The following is a 24,973-nucleotide window of genomic DNA, read 5'->3' as shown; positions in this document are numbered from 1 at the left end:
CCATTGTTAGTACAAGGGGTGAATGTGAAATATTTTAATAAAGCATCACAAAAGGAACCCATTAATTTTTGGAGGCAACTTATTAATTAAATTGTTTTTAGCTCAAAAACATCGACATTTTTTGCTTAAAATTGTTTTCCCCATAAATTTTACAAACGTGTGTATTTTTTTTCATGTTCGATCACCCCGTTCCATTAAAAAAAGCTCACCCATTAATGTAGTCCAATATTGATCAGTCCTTACACCATTACCATGAATTGAAAACAAACACATAGATACATTTTAATTTGGTAATTGTCACTTTATTTTCCTAACACGTGACTCATGACTGATGACATAATGCACCAGTCACCACGAAAACAAACACATATTATGTAAATGTGTATTCTTATTCAGTGTCTTTTTATTTTTCTAACACATGATTGACATGGGGCCAAAACATACACAAAGTATTCCAACACGTGGTCAGCAATCAGCATATGATTCAAACCAAAAATACACCGAAGTTGAATGTAACAGTATAACACCTAAAACAAGTGAACATTGATTTGTTACCAATTTTACTGGCAGTGTATTATTCTGAAGATCAGGGATGTAGCCCATGGACTTCGTCCACCCGCTTTCTGCGCCCCAGTTGAATATACATACTTTTAAATTAAAAGGTGTTTTTGTCTTTCAATGTTTTTGTTGATTTAGGACAAGGGTGTCTATTCTTCCAGAAAATATTCCTACACCCTACCGCGGTGTGTCAGTCACAGCCTTCCCCAGATTCTTCCTCTTCTGGAATCAAAATGGACCCAAAATGGAAAATGTTATGCTGATTGCTATCTATCAGGGGTGTGAGAGGCCACAGACCAAAAACGAGGACAATCACTAAAAAGAGCGTAAAATCAGGGTAAAAACGCCAAATATGGGCTGAAAATAAAAGAAAAACGCATAAATTTTGGCAACAAAAAAAGAGGAAATCAGCTGAAAAGAGGAACTCTCACATCCCTGATCTATTTGTAGTTTTCTGTATTTTTCTTGTTTTCTCCCTTCCCTGACTGAATATAGGTGAGTATTATTTTGTCAGCCCAGAAACTCTTTATCAGTGGGGTAGATGGGAAAAAAAAAAAAAAACTATAAAAGTATAGTGAATCCAACACCTTTTGACAACAGAATAAGTTTATTGTACAAATACGTTGGTGCACTTTTTTTCATTTAAAGCACAAATTCGTGCCCCAGTAGGGGGGGCATCAACATGTGGGATGATTGTATGGACCATCCCCCTGGCAAAATATTGGGGGATTTATCCCCCCCCCCCGGATCTACGCCCATCAACTGTTAGGTGCTGTAAGTTAATTGTTCTGATTCTGTTTTCCCTTTAAACATAACTTCCTTCCTTAGATGGTACAGTCTGGACACTGAATACAGTAATTGCATCTAAGGACTAACGGTTTAAAGGGGAGACGGACTCAGACTGTCAAACACCTCCAGGCTCTTATTTTCAAAACTGTGATTTATTATTTTCAGGATGTGTGAGAGTTCAGTTTTTTTGGTTTTGAATTTCAACTTTTTTGTACCTGGTACACTAACTTGCTCATACAAAAGTATAGGATCTTCCCAAAATACAGATTTTTGCTGGCTGATTTCAGCTTTTTGCTAGCTGTTTTCAGCTTTTTTTAGCAGAGTTTCGAGATTGCCACTCATCTAGGGAAGGATAATCAATGGTTTGGATCTGAAGCTTAAAGGAAGACAAACTTGGACAAGTTAATATTCATCATGTTCATAGAGTTGTTATAGTATAACATTTCTGCCCATTTGTGCCCATTTTTGCATTTTTTCAAAATCAAAATTATAGCGCATTGGGGACAAGTAAGATATGTATATTATAGGGTAAGGACTACAACTACTGCATGCACTGGACATTTTTATTTCAGCACAGACAACAACAGTTGTGGAGTTACAGTAAAAAATGAGGGAAAACCAATATTTGATCAATAAATCAATAACTACTTGCATTGAAATGCTGAATTTTCAGTACAGTAGTTGTAGTCCTGGCCCCTATAATATAAATATCTTACTTGTCACCAATGTGCTATAATTTTTGTGAAAAATGCAAAAATAGGCACAAAATTGGACAGGGGTGTAGTAACCCCTTAAGGCCAGAGTAATGGGAGAGAACATGGACCTTTTCGAATTATGTCCAAAGTATATAAAACTACCGGTATACATTTTTAGAAAGGAAATGAGTCAAGGAATCCCATGGTGACGCCAGATTTGTTCAAAAATCTTGAGTTTTTGAAAAAAGCACAAAAATTCACTTTTTTACCCTACGACTTTCCATTAAAAAAAAAAAAAATTCAGTTAGCTTTTCATGAAGAGACATGAACTTAGGGAAGGTTTTTTATTTTTTGAAATTTGTCTCTTTTTTCAAATATTGAAAAAATCATTTGAAAAAAGCAATTTTGTTAGTCTATTAAGCTAAAAATTGCACATAAGGGTGTATATTTTTGTTTAAAACAAATATTTTGAAAAAATGAGAAAACCTTCCCTAGACTTTGATGTACTCTAAACGATAGTGCAAAAAGTTTACCTTTTGCTTGTATATTTTTCGAGTTATCTTGTCACAAAAATTGTGCAATATTGTCAAAAGTGAACTCTGAGAAATCGACGCTTTAGTAAAAAATGTCAAAATTATGCACAAAACGCCCTTATATTTTAAAACAGTAAGACTTTCACGCTTGTAAAAGCTGTATCTGGTGCATGGTCTAAATATGCATCTTTTGCACCAATGAATCTATACTGTGTCTGCTTTCAGTGCGCCAAATTTCAAAATAATTAAAAAATCTAAACCGGCATTTTTTGGTTTTTGTTAACACACATTTGCTGGCATTAACAACACACTGAATGCGCCTTGACTGCGTTGGACATACGCGCAGAGTTACACCGCGTCACGCAATGCGATTCACACGCACGATCACAATATTTCGCATTCAGCGATTTCTGACTCATTATTTCCGCCAATTTACTAAGCTGCCTTGAGCCATGTGACTTTTTAGAGTTGAAAAGAGTGAAATAAATCAAGCAAAAATACGAGTAAATATTAGCAAGTTGTATTTGAACAGTTTCAAGTGAAAGAATATATCTTAGTGTTGATAAATATCAAGAAATCTCAAATTTGGGGGTGGACGAATATGTCTTCCATTACTCTGGCCTTACGGGAAGGGGTATGAACCGCTTTGGACAGTATTTATTGTGGGACATTAGAGCACATCAGACATATCGAATTGCATTCTGAATACGAAGAATGTCCTTCTGATATCAAATAATTTTGATTTTTTGAAATTAGCAATGTAATAAATTTTATGGCAAATCATTAAAATTGATATTTTTGATATTTAACAGTACTTGAAGTAAACTTTATAAATCTGATGATTTATACTTAAAGTGTATGTAGGTGGGATGAAAAGCCGACGATCAATTGAAAATTTTGACTTTTTCAGATTGAAGATATGGATTTTTTCCCAAAACACCAAAAAAAAAGTCTTTTGGGAAATAAATCCATATCTTCAATATAAAAGGTCAAAATTTTCAATTGATCATCGGCTTTTCCTCCCAGCTACATACACTTTAAGAATATATCATTAGATTTATAAAATTTATTTCGAGGACTGTTATATATCAAAAATTTGAAAAATACCAAATTTTAATAATTTGTCATAAAATTTGTATTATATCGTGAATTTCAAAAATGAAAATTATTTGATATCAGAAAGACATGCTTCAGTATTCAGAATGCAATTCGACACGCCTGAGGTGCTCTTATGTCCCACAAAAAATACTGTCGAAACGCCATAAACGCCCATTCTAGATCCCTTAAGTTAGCTAATTGGCAGTTCTATCTTCACTTAGAATCCCAAATGATTCCCTAGAAAGTTAGGTGTCCAAACTGAAAAGAAAATAGATTTTGTATGAAATATGCGAAGCAGGAATCAGCTCCCTTTAATCTTTGTGTGCATTATTACCTTTCCTATAGTATGACCACAAGTCACTATATTGCCCAGGCAGGGAAGAATTACTCATTCCATTTTTATGCAAAAGCATCCCTGGTTTCCCTCAAAATAATTATTTTGGGGATGGGGATGGGTAAAAGCCAAGAGACCACTCTGCTACATGTATAATGCTATGAACCCATTGTAATTCTTCCCTAAATGACACTTGATTCAGGTACCTTGTAGAGCAGTTACTGCCAGCCAGTGACTATCCAAATTAGTTCATTTTATTTTAATCTTCTTTGAATCCTGTTGATTTTTTCCTCTCTTTTTAAAATCAATAACACAAAATTCCCCAGCCCCCAAAGAGGTAAAATTATTCCCTCCCTTTGGGAGTGAATAATGGAAGAAAACTCCCTGTTTAAGGAATGGGATATTAATGTTTTCACAGGATTATTTGTGGGAGCTGAGAGTACATCAGACAAATCGAATTGCATTCTGGATATGAGGAATGTCCTTCTGATATCAAAGAATTCTGATTTTTTAAATTGTGATATAATACAAATTTTATGACAAATCATTAAAATTTGATATTTTCTAAATTTCTGATATTTAACAGTCACTCCTCAGTAAACTTTCTAAATCTAATGATATGCACTTGAAGTGTATGTAGTTGGGATGAAAAGCTGACGATCAGTTGAAAATATTGACCTTTCATATTGAAGGTATACATTTTGTTTCCCCAAAAGACCTTTTTTTTGTGTTTTGGGGGAAAAAATCCATATCTTCAATACAAATTTACGAACGGTCAAAATTTTCAATGGATCGTCGGCTTTTCATCCCAGCTACATACACTTTAAGTACATATCATTAGATTTAGAAAGTTTACTTCGAGGACTGTTGTATATCAATTTTTAATCATTTGCCATAAAATGTGTATTATATTGCAAATTTTAAAAGCACCTAATTTATGCAAATTTTGGTGTTTTTTTTAAATGTCAGCATCCATTAGTCTGTGTGGCAGTGGCACATCCTTGCACAAAATGTTTTGAAGAACCCTGTCGGTCAAATTCATCAGGTGATGTCTACTAGTGCCTAATTGATAGGTAGGCCTACATGTAGGCCCTACCTGCAATGTTGTTGACAAGTTGTCTTTTTCTGTCAATTGTTTTTCCCTGAAATTTAAATTTGATTTGCACCACAGATCCTGGAAGTTTACACATATCATCACTATCATCATCTCGATCTTTCTCTTGCTTTAGCTTGCTGCTGTGTTGCTGCAGGTGGTTCCTTCCAGTTCCAGTACAAATATTATCTGTAAAATAAACCAAAATATCAATTAAAAATGTTTAAATTTAATACATGTTTCGCACCAATAATTAAATTGAACAACCTACTGAGCCCACAAAGTGTCATGGCAAGGAAAACATATCTTGGGCCTGATTCAGTAGTTTTGGCCTCAATTAGTAGTTTGGGCCCAGACTTAGTAACTCAGGGCCCGACTTAGTAACTAGGGGCCCTGAGTTACTAAGTTGGGGCCCTGTGTTACTAAGTTGGGGCCTTGAGTTACTAAGTCAGTGACCCAAATTACTAAGTCAGGCCCAAGTTACTAAGTTACTATCGCAGGGCCCTAACTTTCTATCTCCAGGCCCCAAATTGCTAAGTTAGAAAAAGAATGATTCTATGAAATTTGAATGCTTTTATGATACTCAATTTATTATCCAGTAAAGTTGAAATAATATGACTACTGTATGTTGAATTTCGCACATTTGATTTGTGCATATTTATACAGAGCTAAGTACAATTCAGCTGCAAGTAGGTAGCTGCAACAGGGGCTATTTTAGGCGAAAAAGTCACTGCACGCTAAGCAGTGGTGGCGGAAGTATTAGAATTTAGAGATGCAAGCATATTTTGTGCCGGTTTGATTTTAGCCCCCATTGAAGGTGTGAAGTTTGGCATTGTGGGGCCAATGCTTGCGAATACTGTGTTTTGGTCCAAAACACAGTATTTTTCGGACTAGAAGGGAAGATTCACAGGGCAAATATTGCTTTAATTTTTCTTTTATTAGAATGTTTAGGGGAAGTCCCCCGCTTAAGTCAATTACAAATCGATGAATGTTTTACATTATCGCTTTTCCGGTACAAGCCCGTAACCAACACCCTCACTGTTTTTGGCTTGAACTCGAGGCTGGAAACCTGTTTCTGCCCACTTTTTAATTCATGGACCGATTTTCTCGACAATTGTACAAATGCGACTTTGGCAATGGCGATTCAAATTCATGCATAGGCTTTACACTTTTATTTAAGCAATAACACGCCACTCCCTCTTTGGTTATTTAGTCCAAAGAGCAGCCCAAAATACCTCAAAACAGTTTTTGTATTTTTAATCACTAGGGTTACACGAATGACGTGTTTATTTAGCGGTGTGCTCTTTAAAATGGGTTTAAAAGTTTGGACAATTGTCATGATTCTGGCCTCAAACCGAACATAATGATGTTGAAGCATTAACGAGGACGAGCATAATTTGTGCCGATGCTACTGGGAAATTTTTCGCTAAGCGCAAGCTTACTAAAAATGTTCAATTTCAGACTATTTTAGCGTGCAAAAGTTAGCAAGTAATATTTTGGCCCAAAACACAGTGTTGAATCTTAATGGCGATATATATTTTAAGCACGGATTTTGAATTCTCACTGCACGGATTTTAATCTCACTGCACGAACGCAACTTGTGAAAACCTAGACAAGTGCAACTTGTGAAAACCTAGACAGGGATCAATGACTAAGTATTCTGGACCATCAATAGACCATTTAAAGTGAGGTATACATTCATTTACATTAGACCTTTGTGGCCTAATCCTTTTTTATTAGCCAATAAAAAAGATTACTATAAACTCATTGTACATACCAGATTTTTGATGTTTCAGTCAGGTTCACAGTTAAGTTGAGTTCTCTATACACCATGATTTGAAGCCACAATGAACATCTCCTGCAAGTGGTAACTGTACAGTTCACTTCAAGTTGACATCACTGAAACCTAGTTGTGAAAATTCAAAAATAAGATCTTAAATGTGGCAACATTTTACAAAAACAAACATGTTTTTTAGGTTTCTGAAAATGGGCTGAACTCCCTGCTGCACTTACCATAATCATGATAATATGTAAGAATCCTATGTAAGAGGCCTAGCCTAAAGAACTATAAACATGATAAATGATTAGTATACAAGCATTGAATGTTTACAAGTTCAAATGTATGAATATCTTCATGAAGTGAAATATGGAATGTTCCATTCAACAAGGCTTTTACCGAGTTGAATAAAACAGTTCACATTTCACAGAATGCAAATATTTTTCCATTGAACGAATAAAAACATTCAAAATTTGTTTTAACTCATTATCTTAAGTTCTTGCTTCCACTTAATTTTATAAATCACCAGGAACACAAAATAAATCAAAAGATATCTAAATGCGATATTTATTTTAGAAACAACACCCGCACCGCACCTATAATTAGCCGGTCAAAGTGGAAACTTCACACTATACCCTCGAACGTCTGACAGCGTTGCTATGGTAACTCCGCGTCCGTGCAATGGAAAAATGATTATTACACAGATGCGGAGTGCAAGAGCTGGCCATTAAAAATAGCAGAAATTTCATTAGTAGTTGGCCAATCAAATGACAAGAAACTTTGTATGAGTTATATAATACCAAATACAAAATGTCTTTGAACAAATTTGGCTATTTAGCTTCTAGAGAGGTACAGCACTCCCACTGGGAGGGGGGGTCTTTGAAAAATGTACTTTTTATAGCTGTTTTTGCCACCCACCAGTATTAAATAATAATAATAATGTGAATTTCTAATGCGCACATCTCCACCAAATCAATGGCGCTAAGGCGCGATACAGAGATTAACATAAACTACATAATAAAAATTAATTTACATTACAACTTAATCTACACATGAACAACAATCAATAGGTGAACAAAATATGGTGATGCACATCAGTAAAATGCTTCTTTCATTAAATGAGTTTTTAAAGAACTTTTAAACTGTGCTAAAGATGTACTTAGTTTAATGTGGGTTGGCAGAGTATTCCAGAGACATGGTGAAGCAATTGAAAAGCCCTGTCCCCCCCATGAATGTTTTGAACGGGTTCGCAGAGAAGCGATTGTCACTGGAACGGAGCATACGAGGAGGGTTATATGGTTGGAGGAGACATTTGATATATTCTGGTGCAAGATCATTTAGTGATCAGTATACCAATTTTCCACAACAAACACCCCAAAAGCATCAAAATTTGTCCTAATTGGATCATTTTAGGGGCACTTTTGACCATATGCACCCAACTGGGCGCATTGGTCAGTTGGTCTCCACTCATTGATATACCAAATTCGCTGAAAAGGTACCCCCAAACCGTGGCACATCCCTGTATACTAGTACCTTCAACCAGGAAGAATCTCCCTGCACTCCCTTGCTTTGGTTGATGCACACGCCTTTACAAGGCAAAAAAAAGTTGTTTGTTTGTCCTCGACCGCCCGCCTCCTCAGATTAAGGCCTGACCAATTTTTTTTTATATAAAATAAGTAAAATTCAATTTTTTTTCAGATTTGAGTACCTCTGGACCTAGCTAGAGCTAAATGCTAAGATGGTTGAATAAAAAAGCCCCAAAAACATTTTGGGTCTTCATTATGCAAAGTTATAACTTGTGTTCATGTCATAGTCTATTATTTTTAGTGACTTCAAAATACATTGGATTTAAAATCATTAAAAGACTATGACATGAACATAAATTATAACTTTAACTGCATATTAAAGAAACAAAATGTTGTTTTTTTAAAACTTTTTTTAAGTCAACATGAATGATTGTAGCATTAATAGCTCTAGCTAGGTCCAGGAATACGCCAAATCAAAAAAAAAATTTAAAACTCAAAAAAAAAAATCTGCCCGCCCGCACGTCCTCATTCAAAGCTGTGGAGGACAAACAAACTATTTTTTTTGGCCTAATGGCAGTCGACTACTATTATTATACCGTAAGCCTTAAATAGGCAGTTGACTATGGTTCTAAATGCAGTTGATTACATATGAGGCTCTAAATATGCAGTCGACTACTTACGATTTCCGTAAAATTTTAATTTTGTTAGTCTTTACCCAAAATGCTGAAATACTATTAAGAGCCAGTCTCCCTTATGTACCCAAATCAGGGGGGTTGTGATACAAAAAAAAAAATTTCTCTAAAAAATAATTTTGGTACATATTAACACCAACAACACACATGTACAATATGAGCGTACGCAGCGCCCTCGTTCACCTTAAAAAAATTCTTGAAATTTCAGCCTCTCTGAGCCTTACTTGCAAATGGTAAACTTTGGAGGTGCATAACATTGTGCGCCATCATTATCCCAACCTGCATTTTGCACATTACAAAAACCAAGAAAAATCCAATGATTTGATGAAAAGCGCCTCGGGCAAACTTCAAAGCATCATAACGGGATGCGCCATCAAGATCCCAAGTCCCAACAAGTTTGAAATTAAAGACCTCAATGGTAAGTTTCATTTTTCAGCAAAAGTTTTTGGGATTTTGATGGCGCACATAGTTTGGCACATTTTTACATGCCTGTATTATTGCACGCCAACGTCATCTGACTCTCCGAATAGCATTTCATCAAAGAGGTAATTCTTTGCAAGTACTGAAAAATTAGCTTGGGATCTCTTGATCTTCATATTTTTTCTGATTTTTTGAAAATGGACTTAGCATCATTGTAGAGGTCAATAATTGCCCTCTTTTCCCCTCATTAATGACGCGTAGCACAATGTGGGCTTTTTACTGCATCAAAAAAAGATGCGCCAACAAGATCCCAATTTTATTTTTCATTGTCTAGCTTCTTTGGCAACTGGTAGACAAAAAAGTAACAGGTATTTGGGATCAAGTGGGCACTAATATAAAAGAGGTCAAAGGTCAAGCTTTGTGCTAAAGTGATGCATATTTGCCTATGTGCAGCATAAAAGTGGAACTTTGACCCATAATAAAAATGTGCACCAACATGATTCCATCTTATATTTTGGATGATTGGCTAAAGGGGCTTATGTATAACTGATTGCAAGTAAAAAAAAGTGGGATCATGTACTTTCCTGCAGTCTGATTGGACAAAAGTAGGATGTTCTGTACAATGCAAATTAGCCTAGGATAATCTGTCATTTGTGCAGAACAAGGTGTACATGTAGCACAGTTTTTCTGGCTTCTAATCTGCTCACACATGTCTGCTTACACATGTGTGTGTTCACTTTGAAGGTGAGCTCATATATATATTTTAATTCCAATTACTGACTTTTTTACATTATTTTGTGTAATTGAAAATAGACTAGTCTGTAATTTTAAATCCCAAATTGAACACTTTTCATGATAACTATAAGGGCCCTGATGTAGGGCCTCAAGGGCCTCAAGTACATGTACATTGAAATTTGGATTTTTTAGCTAACAAGTTAGCGCTTCAAAATTTGTATTATACATGTGTACACACTCACCCCAGTGTACAGTGTACACAGAGAAGAAAACTTAGACATATATTTAAAGTGCAGTTTATAAAGGTAAATGTTAAAGAAATAAATGCCACTATAGACTAAATGACTCATAGCCAAAATAGGCACTCTGTATGGCACTGAGACTCGAGGTGGGTATTATGGTCTCAGGTATGACATGTTTTTGTTTGTTAACATAGTTTTCGCTCTACATGTACATCGATCAGAAGCTCATTTTGCCTGATACTGGTCTATTTACAATTACACAAAATAATGTAAAAGAAGCCAGAAAGACTGTGCTCATCCCACAGTGCCCTGTGCAAAGCATGTATTTGCAGTCTGCACATATATGCTACACCTTGTTCTGCACAGATTAGGCTAATGAAAGTTGATTCTTAGTTTCCCGTCACCCGCCCACATTGCCTTTTCAGTTTGACCGAAACTTATTTTCATAAAAAAGTCAATTATCTGCAAATTGAGATGGCAATAATCAAAATTGAAACTCTCAAAATGTCTGACATCCCCTGCTGATCATAATCAGCAGTTTTCCTTAGCTGTAGGGGTAGAGGATGTAGTAAATAATGGAATTTAAGGATTACCTCGTCATGTTTCAAGTGAACACTTTAGTTAGTTTATTCTTTCTTTATTGAGGGTAACAACTTCAGTGACCATTTAAAAAAAAATCAAATTCAGATATTTTTTTGAATCTGTTGCAAAATGTCTGTAATGATGATCTTAGCATTAATACCTGTTTTGAGATGGTCTTTCATCAACAATATAGGTAATAGCCATATAAACAAAAGTTTTGACAATAATGAAATTTTCCAAAATAATGAATAATTAAATCATGACCTCATATTTCACTGAAAAAATGTGATTGGAAACTAATCATTTCACTTCATTAGCCTTATCCTAGGCTAATTTGCATATTGTGTACAGAACATTCTACTTTTGTTCAATCAGACTGCAGGAAAGTACATGTGATGAAACTGGTCATTTTTAAGTGTGAAATATGCCATTATCCTGCATGGGGCAATGCAAAATGTGCCCTTGTAAACAATTCCGTCCGACATACTGGTTTTCATGTAGCCCTTAATTTGTCCATTTTTTTAAAGGTAATTGACTAAAACAACTATTGATTCATTTTCTACATTAAATTCATGGATACTTCACAGGAATAAATAAATAAAATTTTGAGTAGTTTTAAAGGAAACACTTCTTAGAAAAGAAAATTCATGCATGTCGGACGGAAAATTCAGTGTTTACATTTTTAAAATTGCAAGAAATTGATTGTTGATAGTTGATGACAAATGGCTTTAATTTTTATTTTGATTATAAGGTGTGTATTTATTGTGTAAGTACAAAAAAATAAAACAATTGAAAGATAAGTGCTCAAGGAGCCCTTGATACTTGTTTCCAAAAAATCCGCCCGACATGCTTGTGTTTTTGTATACCCATGAAAAAAACGTCAAAATAGTTAAGAAATCTTGTAGTTTTCATAAGAAAAAGTTTATTTTATGAAAGAATAGATATGAATCTTACATAAAATGTATTGTAACTTCATTTCTAAGAAGTAAGTTTCAAAATTAAGCAAGTTGGGGACCAATTTTCAATTGATTATCATGTCGGACGAATCTAGCATGTCGGATGGAATTTGTCAATTTTTCCATAATTACATCTTAAATAAATAGAGGTCAATACTTTTAAAGTATACACAGCATTAATACATGACCTTATCTTTATAATGCAGGTAATAAATATTAAATTTTGAGAAGTTTCCAAAAAAGTCAACATTTCATTCCGTCCGACATGATGCATTCCATCCGACATGGCCCATTTTTTGAGATGCCATTTCCATGACAATGATTGTTGAATAAAGATTGTATGAGAAATTTAATTTATGAATGTTCCTTTGACTATTTGGCAGTGACTTTATAAGATATTGTTGTAAGTTTTGATAGAATATCAATTTGAATGTCAAAAGCCTGGGAACCCCATTTCTATAGATTCCGTTCGACATGGTCACTTTTTCCCGTCCTACACGAAGCCATCAAAGAGTTTTCAGACAATACTGCCATAGCATGATAGCTATGTACCATGATATCCATACCCATGTAAAATAAAACCAGTCCAGTACTTCTGGAACAAAAATGACAGCCATATTTGCTATCAAATTCCGTCCGACATGATTACGACAATTTTGAAACAGGCCCTAAAATATAGAGGTCAAAGTGCATACTTTGTGCCGAATTGCCATTATTTTGCCTATGTACAGCACAAAAGTGGAACTGTGACCAGCAATAAAAATGTGCACCAACAAGATCCCATCTTACTTTTTGGATAATTAGCTATTATTTCCATAATGGCTCTTAAAATTTTTTTGCCAAAAGGCTTGATGAACCCATGCATATTTTGATGACCCCCCCCCCCCAAAAAAAAATTATTGCTCACTCCCTTTTAGCCTGCCAAAATAAATATATGCCCAGAGTACATGAGTACATTAATTATCCTGCTGCACCACATTAATTAATTTCCACCATGATATATAGTTACATACATACATGTACATGTCTGCATATAATGCAAATCCAAATTATTCAGTACCGGTACCGTAGTTAGGCCCTATAGAAAGCTAGGTTTCTACCAGGTCCGTAACCAGGATTAATTTTTTGGGGGGGGGGGGCTGATTTTGAAAAAAGTGTATTGGCAGATATTGAAAAGGTGGACCTTTTTTTTCAAAATTTTGACCTTTTTGATTGACTGAAGACATTAAAAAAACCTCTATTTTTTCGCAAATGGGTCTTTTTGGGTTAAAAAAGGGGGAATTTTTGCCTTTGGCAATTGAAGGGAATCTGCCCCCCCCTGGTTGCCACTGAAACTAATAAAGTTCATACATGAATGACTGTACAGGCTTGTACAAGTGCTTGCTGCAAAATATCTGTTACCACCGCATATATACACGCTGTGACAACAAATGTGTGTATAGGACCTTGTGGAAAATCATATGCGCTGGATGGCTGGCAGTATATGCGCTTAATTTATAAAAGGAAATCTGAAAGAAATAATAATCATTAGCATATAAATTTCTACCCATCTACATGCATTATATCTGTAAGCCTCAAATTTGCCAATTCATACAGTTATTGACTTATTGTAGTCATCTGTATTTAGTAGTGTATTAATGTCTGAATTATATATTTAAAATAGTGCCCAAAACATCCAAAATATTCTTACACTTAGGCCTACTGCTTGTAACTGCCTCATCATATTTGAAATGGCAGTTGGTGATCATGTGACGTACCCGGTATGCAAATTACAGCTCTCGACTGCCTATTTTGTCTTCCATACATGCCACATGACTGCCTATTTTGAATCTGTTCAAGTTTGAGGGTCATTAAGGGGTAACAAAGGTCAAGATTTTCAAAATACTCCAATTGAGCTGAAATTTAAACACAATGATCCTTATGACATTCTTAACATGTTAAAGATGTTTTTAAATTCATTTAAGGTCATTAAGGGGTCATAAAGGGGTCAAATGTCAAGTTTTCAAAATGCTTCAATTTAGGTGAAATTTAAATGCAATGATCCTTATGATATTCTTAACATGTTTTAAATATTTTAAAATTCATTTAAGGTAATTATAAGAGGCCATACAGAGGTCAAAGATCAAGTTTTCAAAATGGCAGCTTTCACGATCAAGGTACCGTGCATCAGATTCATTCCAATAAGCGCCCAGGGCGCTTAACAAAGTCATTTTGGGTGGGCGCTTATTTTTACCGGGTTTACCAGGTTTTTTTCGTAATGGGCGTCTATTAGAGACGAATTTACGCATGTTACAAAAGGGTCCTTGACGTTCTAGTAGCTTTTCTGATGCAGAAAATGTATTACAAGTTTACACAGGACTTGTAGTCCTCCAGCTATTTCACTGTATCGACATCGTATTGTTGTCTATCTGTCACTTCAACATTAATGGTACCCTTTAATGTTGAAGTGACAGATGAAATAGCTGGAGGACTATAGCTTATTGGGGCATGGGCGCTTATTGGAATGAATATGGTATTAAAATGGCAATTAATGAAACAGTCTAATTAAAATTAATCTTATCCAGCACAGTATTGCTGGCATTTGCTGCTTGATCAGATCGTTACCTCGTGCCCTTGCAAAGGGCACACTTGCTCTAGTTTACTTGTTTTCCCGGCCAGGCTAAACTACATGACTGCATAATTTAATGCAAGTGAAACTGCCAATTTAACTCTATGGTACGACTGCCTATTTTAAAAGTAGTCATTTGTCTTCGACTGCATTTAAAGACGGCCTATGCAGTTTTGTATGGTAAAATGGGTTAATTGTTACAATATTTTGTGTTCTGAATGATTGTTGACATGTATATATATATATATTTAACAGCTATGTAAATGCATATACCACAACCTCCCAAATCACTCTTTCCCTTTCATTTGACAGGTAATCGTTTAAATTATCATGATTATGTTGCAATTCTATGGCTATTGGCTTTCGTAAACAAGTACCACTCACTACCGGTACTGATAATTCTTTTTAAGATGTATTGTGCGAGTCCGGACTCGGACTCGAGTCCACTTTTTGTTGGACTCTGACTTGGCTCGGACTCGGACACCAAAAGACTCAGCTTGGCTCGGACTTGGACACAAAAGGACTCGGACTCGAAGCCGAGTCCGGTCCGAGTCCAGTCCAATTAAATCCGTGTAAAATGTGAAATGATTATCTAAAAATGTCAAAATAGATCTCAAATTTGTTGACTTTACTTATTTGGCCATTTTACAAATTAATTGGGGCTATCAAATCTGTGATCTGTCATATATCCTGCATATCCACCAATTATTTAGATTTATCTGTCATTTAGTAGAATCAAATTAATGAAATAATAATTAAATGCAAATTTTATTTTTATTTGGACTACATAAAAATATCTAAAAGTTCTTTCATGGAACTTTCCAATCCAATCTTGAAAGGGAGAAACATGCACACTGGACCATACATCTCAGCTCAGTAAATTTTATTATGGCTGTAGGGTGCACATTTGTGTGGGACAATTTTGAAAAGATGTTTAGAATATTTACAGGTGAATTTATGTTAGTATTATTATTATTATGACGATGATGATGACGATGATGATGATAACGATGATGATAACGAAAATGATAAACGATGATGATGATGATAATGATGATGTTATTTTCTATAATATATATTTGAAATACATTGCAATTCATTTACATGTATGCTGCATGCAGCCTAGTGACACTCCTCTAGTCCCTGGGTGCAAGTGTGTTTACATGTAGTGTGAGCACTGTGCATGACTGCTGTGTGCTGTCTGATACAGGTGGTCGAGACATGTACATGTAGTAGGTTTTGCCATCAGGAGTTACCTGTTCATGGGTATGGAACTTTGAAGGGGTGTGTGTACGGTTGGTTGTGTTGAGTCTTTGATCTGTTAAATGGGTGGGGTGGGTGGGGTTGGGTGGGGTGGGTGTGTATAGGGAGAGCGGTGTGTGGTGTTGTGTACAAAACAAATGTAGTGAGTAACTTATGGCCAATGACCTTCTCTTTCTACAATTTTATCATCAAAAACTTTGCAATTTTCTTTTTTTTTTTTCAGCAAATTTAGAAACAAAATGATATAAAATTTTGCTCCATTTTTGGGAAAAATGCCATTTTTTCAAAATGTTATACCAAATGACACCCTTCTTTCAACATTTTATACCCAATTATCCCTTTTTCATTTGACCCATTTTTATACAAATAGGCTCATACTAAGCAATGCCAGTAGGCAGACACATGACACATCATAAGTTGAATGACCTCCCCCACACACACACATACAGACATGGACTTGAGTCCGGACTGGATCTTAGGCCCTTCGCACTTGATTATTAGTTTCCTGTTAAAGATTTTGAAAAAGGGACTAGGTGACTTAATTATTAATTATCTTTTATTTTCTTTATTTAGTTTGAACTATTACAAGCAACCTGCAACTCATTTTGACTAGGGCGGGCATTTAATTATTTCACAACAATATTTGATTTTATGAATAAGTCAAGGTAGAGTTGCACTCTTTGTTTATTCATCATTATTGTTGATATTATTAAAGTCAGAAAATGGCAAGTTCATGCAGTTGAACGTTATTTTAAAGGAGAAAATTAGAAATAAAAATAAAATAATTAATTATTTTGAGATTTTCAATTTTGGACGCACGGCGGTAAACAGGAAACTAATAATTAACTGCGAAGGGCCTTATGTTTGTTGGACTCAGACTTGGCTCGGACTCGGCACCCCTGGACTAGGACTCCGAGTCCGGACTCGGACACAAAAGGACTCGGACTTGCTTGGACTCGGATACAAATGGACTTGGCTCTGCTCGGACTCGGACAAGCTGGACTCGGGTACAAGTCTAACATGTCTGAGTGAGGGCATGGCATGGCCATGGCCTGCCCTGGTCCATGACTACTGAGTTTGATGCAACTTTGAAATCTAAAGCTGCTTGCCTATAGTCAAATGCAGCAAACCTTTGTAGTTCCAGTAACTGTAACTCGTCATACCTAGAGTTACAGTGCACTCTATTCTTATCTTTTCCACAAATAAGAAACATCACAATATGTGGGCTCCTTTTGGGCTCTAAGGATGTAGCTGAGGAACTCTCTCAAGGACAGTAGGCTATTGGCATGCACTGATGATTTTAATCCCATTGTACCAGGGTTTGGGCGTGCCTGGATGATTTTAATCCCACTGTACTAGTCTATACTCACAAAGTTGAGGTGATTGATCTCATCTTTTGGGTGAATTCAAAATTTCCTGAGTTGGCAAAACCTGCAATCTTCATGGGAGTAATTTACTTAGTGCAAAAGTGGTCAAAATATTGCTCTGAAAAATGTCTTGATTTTCATGATTTGGATTTATCATATTGAGCAGCATTCTACTTGTGATGTTTCTACACTGTGTAGAGAGGGTCTACAGCATCTCTGAGGTAAAACTGACAAATACAAGGTATATTTCTTGATGCTTGAAGTTTGGATTTCTTAAATGTACAGTGCATCCCTATCTACCGCTGCAAGACTTCAGGTCCGTAGATGTCATTATGTTTATGATAAAGACTGAAGTCTTGCTGGCAGGACTACAAACCTTTGACGAGCGCGACTACCGTGATGTTGCAAATTCGGCGCTAACAACGCGTACGGCGCACAGATCATTCATAAATTTCCACTCAGCAACAACATATCGCCTTAGCAGCCAATCAGAGACAAGTGCATGCAATGCAGTAAATATCGATGTATCCTTACAATGCAGCGCGGTCAAAGGTTTCCTGCATTTTAGTATAGCCCGTTGCCTAGCATAATAATTATAACATCTGCATCTCGCATGCATCTGTACATGTATAGGCCCGTGCAAACTTTATCCCGGACTCTATCCTACAGGCTACAGGCTACCACACATACATATACACTAGGGTGGGCCGAAAATCATCTTTTGTCTCGGATCGACTTGGAACTCTTGGAGAATTTTACTAGGGTACATACTACTATTGTGCTACAATATATGTAAGATTGGAGCATGTTTTACCCAGGCAGTAGATTTTCACAAAATCCCTACTTATTCACCATTTCTTACTGTATAACTCTATAGAGAAATCAGTAGAAACCACCTGGGAAAAGTAGGCATTGAGATGACATCATAGCCAGTATTAAACAATTTTGGTAGTTTGTTTAGACCTTCCAGAACATCACCAAATAGCAAGCAGTCTCCAATTGGTTACCATTATTTTTTGCTAGAGACCTGTATTTAGTTAAATATTGATGATATTTGAGTTGCTAAATTAAGGGGTAGGGGTAGCATTATGGAGCATTTCCCCAGTTCTACTGAGTCAAATTTCACAATCTTGGTCTTGTTGGGTAGATATGAACTGCAAAAGTACAAACAATACATGAGATATGAATTTAGAGCAGCTCTGACATGACCAGGGGTTAAAGGGTCATGTGACGCCTGATTTGTAGTAATTTTCAAGGCTGTGTGACCTTTTGACCTCTGGTCAAAACATGGATAACCGAAAATCATATAGCATTTATTTTTGGCAATGCTGCAGTTCATATCTATGCAATAATACCACATTTGGTAAATTTGACTGAGTAGAACTGGGGAAATTCTCCATAATGCTACCCCTACCCCTTAATATAGCAACTCAAAAATCATTAATATTTGATTTACATGCATGTCTTTAGCAAAAATAATGGTAACCAATTGGAGACGGCTTGCTATTTGGTGATGTTCTAGAGGGTCCAAACAAACTACCTAAAGTGTTTAATATTGGTTAGGATGGCATCTGAATGCCTACTTTCCCCAAATTGTTTCTACTGATTTCTCTATATAGAGTTATACAGTAAGAAATAGCAAAAAAGTAGGGATTTTGTGAAAATCTACTGCCTGGGCGAAACATGCTCCGATATTACCGATATTTCAGCACAATACTAGTATGTACCCCAGTAAAATTCTCCGAGAGTTCCAAGTCGATCCGAGAAAAAAAGTGTTTTTTGGCCCACCTAATATACACCATGATAAGTAACAAGTACTTTTAAGCTTACCTACTACAGACGTCCTACCTGATTCAGTCTGAATGATAAGACCCGTAAATTGACGGGATCTTCCAGGGTCTACGGATTAACACGAACTTGCAGTTTCTGGACAGTTTCCACAGTCGTAGCATATGATGAACGACTTTTTATTCTCATGATCTCGGATGACGTCGCGCGCGGCCTTCCTGTTAGTGTTAGCTTGTATCTGAAACGGGTGAACGTGCAGTTCAGCAAATCGCCAAACGGGATGTTCACCCCGTTTGAGGTATTATACGGTGTACCATGAGGGCCAATATTTTCCCAGAAAAAAAAATTCACAGAAAAAAATTTATCCCACAAAAAATAATTAACCCAAAAAAAAATATTTATCCTAGAAAAAATATTTATCCCACAAAAATAGTTTTCCCAGAAAAAACATTTATCCCAGAAAAAAATTATCCCAGAAAAAAAAACTTTTCCAAGAAAAAAATATTTATCACAGAAAAAATATTTATCCCAGAAACTTGCTTTTTTAATAGCCCGGGCCTATAGGCATATCCGGATTTTTACGTCACTAACACTATAAACATGAAAATGTTGACTGGTGGGGGAAAAGACACATTACAAAGATATAAGCCACGAAAAAACTCCTGTGAAAAGCATGAAAATGCCCGGAGATAGAACCAAGCCAAAACAAACCCAGGAGATTTCCCGAAAACTTACATCCTCTGGTACAAAGATAATAACCACCAGTCAACTACTGTTCATACAATCAAATCACACATCATGGAAGTTATAAAAATAAAAATACATGGAGATTGGAGATGATCTGTGTCCAGTAAAGAGAATGCACAAGGCAAGAAGCACAAAACATGAAGTGGATTCATTATTCATAAGAAAACAACATATAATTAATTGTACACAGAAGTTGTAAAGAAAAACGACAAACCAAACCCACCCACCCCAACACACCCACTCCAAAAATTTGACAGATGTTCCAAAATGTTGGTAATTTGTCAAAAATTGGAAACAATAAAATAAGGGACTAAAAACAATGAGCCCTTCTTAATACATGGTTATTTACTTACTTATTTATTTATTTATTTATTTACTTCTTTTTCTCTTCTTTCTTTCCTTTCTTTGTTTCTTTTTTCCTTTTTTTCCTTTTTTTTTTCTTTTTTCCTTTTTCTTTTTCTTTCTTTCCTTCTTTTTTCTTTTCTTTTTCTTTATTTCTTTATTGCTTTCTTTCTTTCTTTCTTTAATTAATAATTAATTAATTAATTATTTGTATTTATTTATTTATTTATTTATTTTATTTATTATTTGTCTGTTTTATTCATTTAATCATGTATTTATTTATTTTCATATTTTTTTTTTTTTTTTGTAAACTTGAAAGTACGACGGTGCTCATACATTTCGTCAGCCTGCTACGCGAATTGCTTAATAGTACAAAATATGGTTCAAGCATGCATTTAAACATATTTGTGATGCGATCAAGCAAAATCAGTCGGAACTCGGAAATATTGATTTTGAGATATAGCCACACAAAGAAAATATTTCCTTTTGTTTCCTCTTGTTTTGGAAACTCTTTAATTGCTAATATCTATGGAACTGGTTGTTCAATTTCAGTGGAGTTTTCTGCAAAATCCAGCTTTGGAAATGCTTTTTACCATCCTATAAGAAAGTTAAAAATGTTTATTGTCGAGTTCCGACTGATTTTGCTTGATCGCATCACATATGTGATGCGATCAAGCCAAATCAGTCGGAACTCGGAAATATTGATTTTGAGATATAGTCAAACAAAGGAAATTTTTCTTTTGTTTCCTATTGTTTTGGAAACTCTTTAATTGCTCATATCTTTGGAACTGGTTGTTAAATTTCAATGGGATTTTCTGCAAAATCCAGCTTTATAAATACTTTTTACAATCCTATAGGAAACTGAAAATTTATTATTGCCGAGTTCCGACTGATTTTGCTTGATCGCATCACATTTATTCACCAATCTTTGCACAGGAACAAATGATAATGATACAAATGAAAGGGAATAATCCGAAATAATTAGGGTGATGACGTAACTGATGCATGCTTGAAACCACATTTTTGTTCTTTGTTCTCAAAATTACAAAAAATGACATAGGCAATAATGTCATGATATAGCGTAGAAGGCTGGCGATCTTTTTAATCCATTGCTTTTGTTTACTAAGTACATAAGCAAATAACATTTATAGCTAAAAAAAAGATATGATAGATAGACGGATACTACGTTGCTCATGCTCAGGAATTCTATAATTTGCTTGTTTGTTTGGGATCACAAACTGTTTACGCTGACAGCAGTGTGACTCAGTATTTAGCCTGAGTCCCTCGGCCTCTCACTCGCCAAATATCTAATATGGCGGCTAAACATGCCGTAGTATTCAAGACTGGAGGATTTAGCCTAACTCAGTATTTTTGAGTGTCGTCTCTCATAGTTTAAGTTCTCTTGTCTAGACCCCTATCGCAGTTTGAGAGCCCTATCGCAGTTTTAGACCCCTTCTGAGTTTTTACATGTATACTCCGATTATACCCACATTTTCAGCTTTAGACCCCTTTTAGGGTTTTGCACCCGTTTCTGAATTTTTATACACCGATTCGACGCACACCTTTCTCGGCCGGTTTTACATCCCGTTACTGCGTTTAGACCCCTTTCCGAGTTCTAGAGTCATTATGGAAATTTACACCCTTTCTGTGTTTAGATCCCTTTCTGAATTTTAGACACTTTTTGGAATTTACATCCCTTTCTGTGTTTAGACCCCTTTCTGAGTTTTAGATCCCTTTTCTTAGTTTAAATCCCTTTCTGTGTTTAGACCCCTTTCTAAGTTTTAGACTCATTTTCTTCTTTTACTTCCCTTTCTGTGTTTAGACCCCTTACTGAGTTTTAGATCCCTTTTCTTAGTTTAAATCCCTTTCTGTGTTTAGACCCTTTCTAAGTTTTAGACCCTTTTCTTCTTTTACATCCCTTTCTGTTTTTAGCCCCGTTTCTGATTTATAGACCCCTTTTCTTAGTTTAAATCCTTTCTATGTTTAGACCCCTTTCTAAGTTTTAGACCCATTTTCTTCTTTTTTACACCCCTTTCTGTTTTTAGCCCCTTTCTGAGTTATAGACCCTTTTCTTATTTTACATCCCTTTCTGTGATTAGACCCCTTTCTGTTTTAGCCATCTTTCCGAGTTATAGACCCCTTTTTTTAGTTTACATCCCTTTCTGGGTTTAGACCCCTTTCTGAGTTTTAGACCCCTTTTCTTATTTTACATCCTTTCTGTGTTTAGACCCCTTTCTGAGTTTAGACCCCTTTTCTTATTTTACATCCTCTCTGTGTTTAGACCCCTTTCTGAGTTTTAGCCCCCTTTTCTTATTTTACACCTCTTTCTGTGTTTAGACCCCTTTCTGTTTTTAGCCACCTTTCCGAGTTATAGACCCCTTTTCTTAGTTTACATCCCTTTCTGGGTTTAGACCCCTTTCTGAGTTTTAGACCACTTTTCTTATTTTACATCCTTTCTGTGTTTAGACCCCTTTCTGAGTTTTAAACCCCGTTTCTTATTTTACATCCTTTCTGTGTTTAGACCCTTTTCTGAGTTTTAGACCCCTTTTCTTATTTTACACCCCTTTCTGTGTTTAGACGCCTTTCTGTTTTTAGCCACCTTTCCGAGTTATAGACCCCTTTTCTTAGTTTACATCCCTTTCTGGGTTTAGACCCCTTTCTGAGTTTTAGACCCCTTTTCTTATTTTACACCCCTTTCTGTGTTTAGACCCCTTTCTGTTTTTAGCCACCTTTCCTAGTTATAGACCCCTTTTCTTAGTTTACATCCCTTTCTGGGTTTAGACCCCTTTCTGAGTTTTAGACCCCTTTTCTTATTTTACATCCCTTTCTGGGTTTAGACCCCTTTCTGAGTTTTAGACCAGTTTTTGGATTTTACACCCCTTTCTGGGTTTAGACCCCTTTCTGAGTCTTAGACCCCTTTTTGGATTTTACACCCCTTTCTTAGTCTTAGACCCCTTTTTGGGTTAACACCCCTTTCTGATTTTTGACCCCATTCTGATGTGTATAGACCCCTTTCTGCGTTTTAGACCACTTTTGGAATTTACACCCTTTCTGGATTAAGACCCTTTCTGAGTTTTAGACCCTTTTTGGATTTTACACCCTTTCTTAGTCTTAGACCCTTTTTGGGTTAACACCCATTTCTGATTTTAGACCCCTTTCTGATGTGTATAGACCCTTTCTGCGTTTTAGACCACTTTTGAATTTACACCTTTCTGGATTAAGACCCTTTCTGAGTTTTAGACCCCTTTTTGGATTTTACACCCCTTTCCTAGTCTTAGACCCTTTTTGACCCATGTGGCCGCCCATACAGATCGATGCGTGAAGTTTCCAGTCCATCACATTACGTGCTCTACATTATTAAGTCCATGTCGATATTATCAAGACAGAGATTGCGTCTGATGACGTCATCTGTCAAAATTGTTGATGATGACCCGGCGGTAACGGCGCCTATTTTAAGCTTATTGTTAATTTTGCACCTTCAAACCGTACAAACCATCTCAAAAGTTAGGTCTTTATAGTAGGAAACTTTCTTTAGCGGGGGCACCATGTCAACAATGCCTAGAAAAGTTGCTTTTTGCCTTGTAAAAGTACGTAACTTTTCGGCATTTTTTTGGTATCAGGTCGATTCGGCCCAAACCAATTCGTCCACAGTTGACTTGGCCATATGCCAATTCATGCATTGGCCCCAAGCTAAGTCAGCCACAAACCAATTCGATATTGACCAAAAGGGATAAACGATTTAATATGTTAATGAATATATGTGACCGTCCATCACGAAACAGCTGTAAAGTCGGCTGGCGGTCAATTTTGTTTTATTTCGTGTTTAGAAAATATATCATAAGCTTTAAAATGAAAAATCATACCCAGAAGTAAAAAACAAGGGGGTTAAGTGCACAACGTACAAAAAAGTGACTATATCTCATTAACCGATGATCCTACAGATATGCGACCACTGACTTTTCTGTTCCTTTTTGACATATGGCACGACTCTCTAAGATATTTGGTTAAAAATTTAAAAAGTGACTATATCTTATTGACCAATGATCCTACAGATATGCGACCACTGACTTTTTTTTTTTGTTCCTTATGACTAAGGGAAAAGTTTGACATATCTCACGACTCTGTAGGAAATGATGTACATCATCATCATCATCATACATCATCATTTTATTTTCATACAAATCGACCCCGGAAATCGACATACAAAATATATATAAAAGACACAACATTTGAATGAGGAGATGCTCAAAAGGCCTGAAGCGAGCACCCCTTACACTGCCTTAGTTACAACATACAATTACACAAAGCTAACAAATAAAAGAAAGAGGAGAAGAACATGCAAAGAAAGAAGCAATATAAATATTTATAACATTTCATATCTAGACATTCCACAGTTCACAGAAGAAATTGATAGTTGGGGTGGAGATGGGTGGGGATGGGTGAGGTCATTAAATAATGCCTAACTATTAGATGTAATTTTTTCTTAGACTTTTCTTTATTTGTAACTTAAACTGGTTTACTGATTTTGCCATCTTTATATATTTATCAGTAATATTCCATTTCCTAGGACCGGCAGCTCACCGGAAGCCCGTGTTGTGAGGGCCACAATAACTGCGGCTACGTACCCCGCTACGTACAGATACGCGAACGCTGACTTTTTTGGGTGGGTGCGGCGTGCGACCCTGTATTCTCTGACTATTGACCTACTTTTTCACATGCCGCAGTGTTGAGAAAATATTCGTGCCGGTTATATCCCAAACACCCACAGAGGTGATAGTTTACGGCGAGTTTTGTAATTATTACTTGATTTTGATATGTAAGTAATACG

The 24,973-nt window shown here is 35.9% G+C and overlaps 1 long non-coding RNA gene across 1 annotated transcript; it reads right to left on the bottom strand.

The window, feature by feature from the left end:
- Positions 1–4,624: 4,624 nt before the first annotated feature.
- Positions 4,625–19,179, bottom strand: LOC140149674 (uncharacterized). Its single transcript, XR_011858694.1, has 3 exons — positions 19,099–19,179; positions 6,878–7,006; positions 4,625–5,289 (listed from the first exon to the last, which is right to left on the bottom strand). It is a non-coding gene; the product is annotated as an uncharacterized lncRNA (long non-coding RNA).
- Between the last annotated feature and the right edge of the window lie 5,794 nt (positions 19,180–24,973).

The sequence above is a fragment of the Amphiura filiformis genome, chromosome 4 (genome assembly GCF_039555335.1).
Source record: "Amphiura filiformis chromosome 4, Afil_fr2py, whole genome shotgun sequence".
NCBI classification, from domain to species: Eukaryota; Metazoa; Echinodermata; class Ophiuroidea; order Amphilepidida; family Amphiuridae; genus Amphiura; species Amphiura filiformis.
Note: the sequence above shows the minus strand (reverse complement) of the source record. Positions and strands in the feature narration are given on the sequence as shown.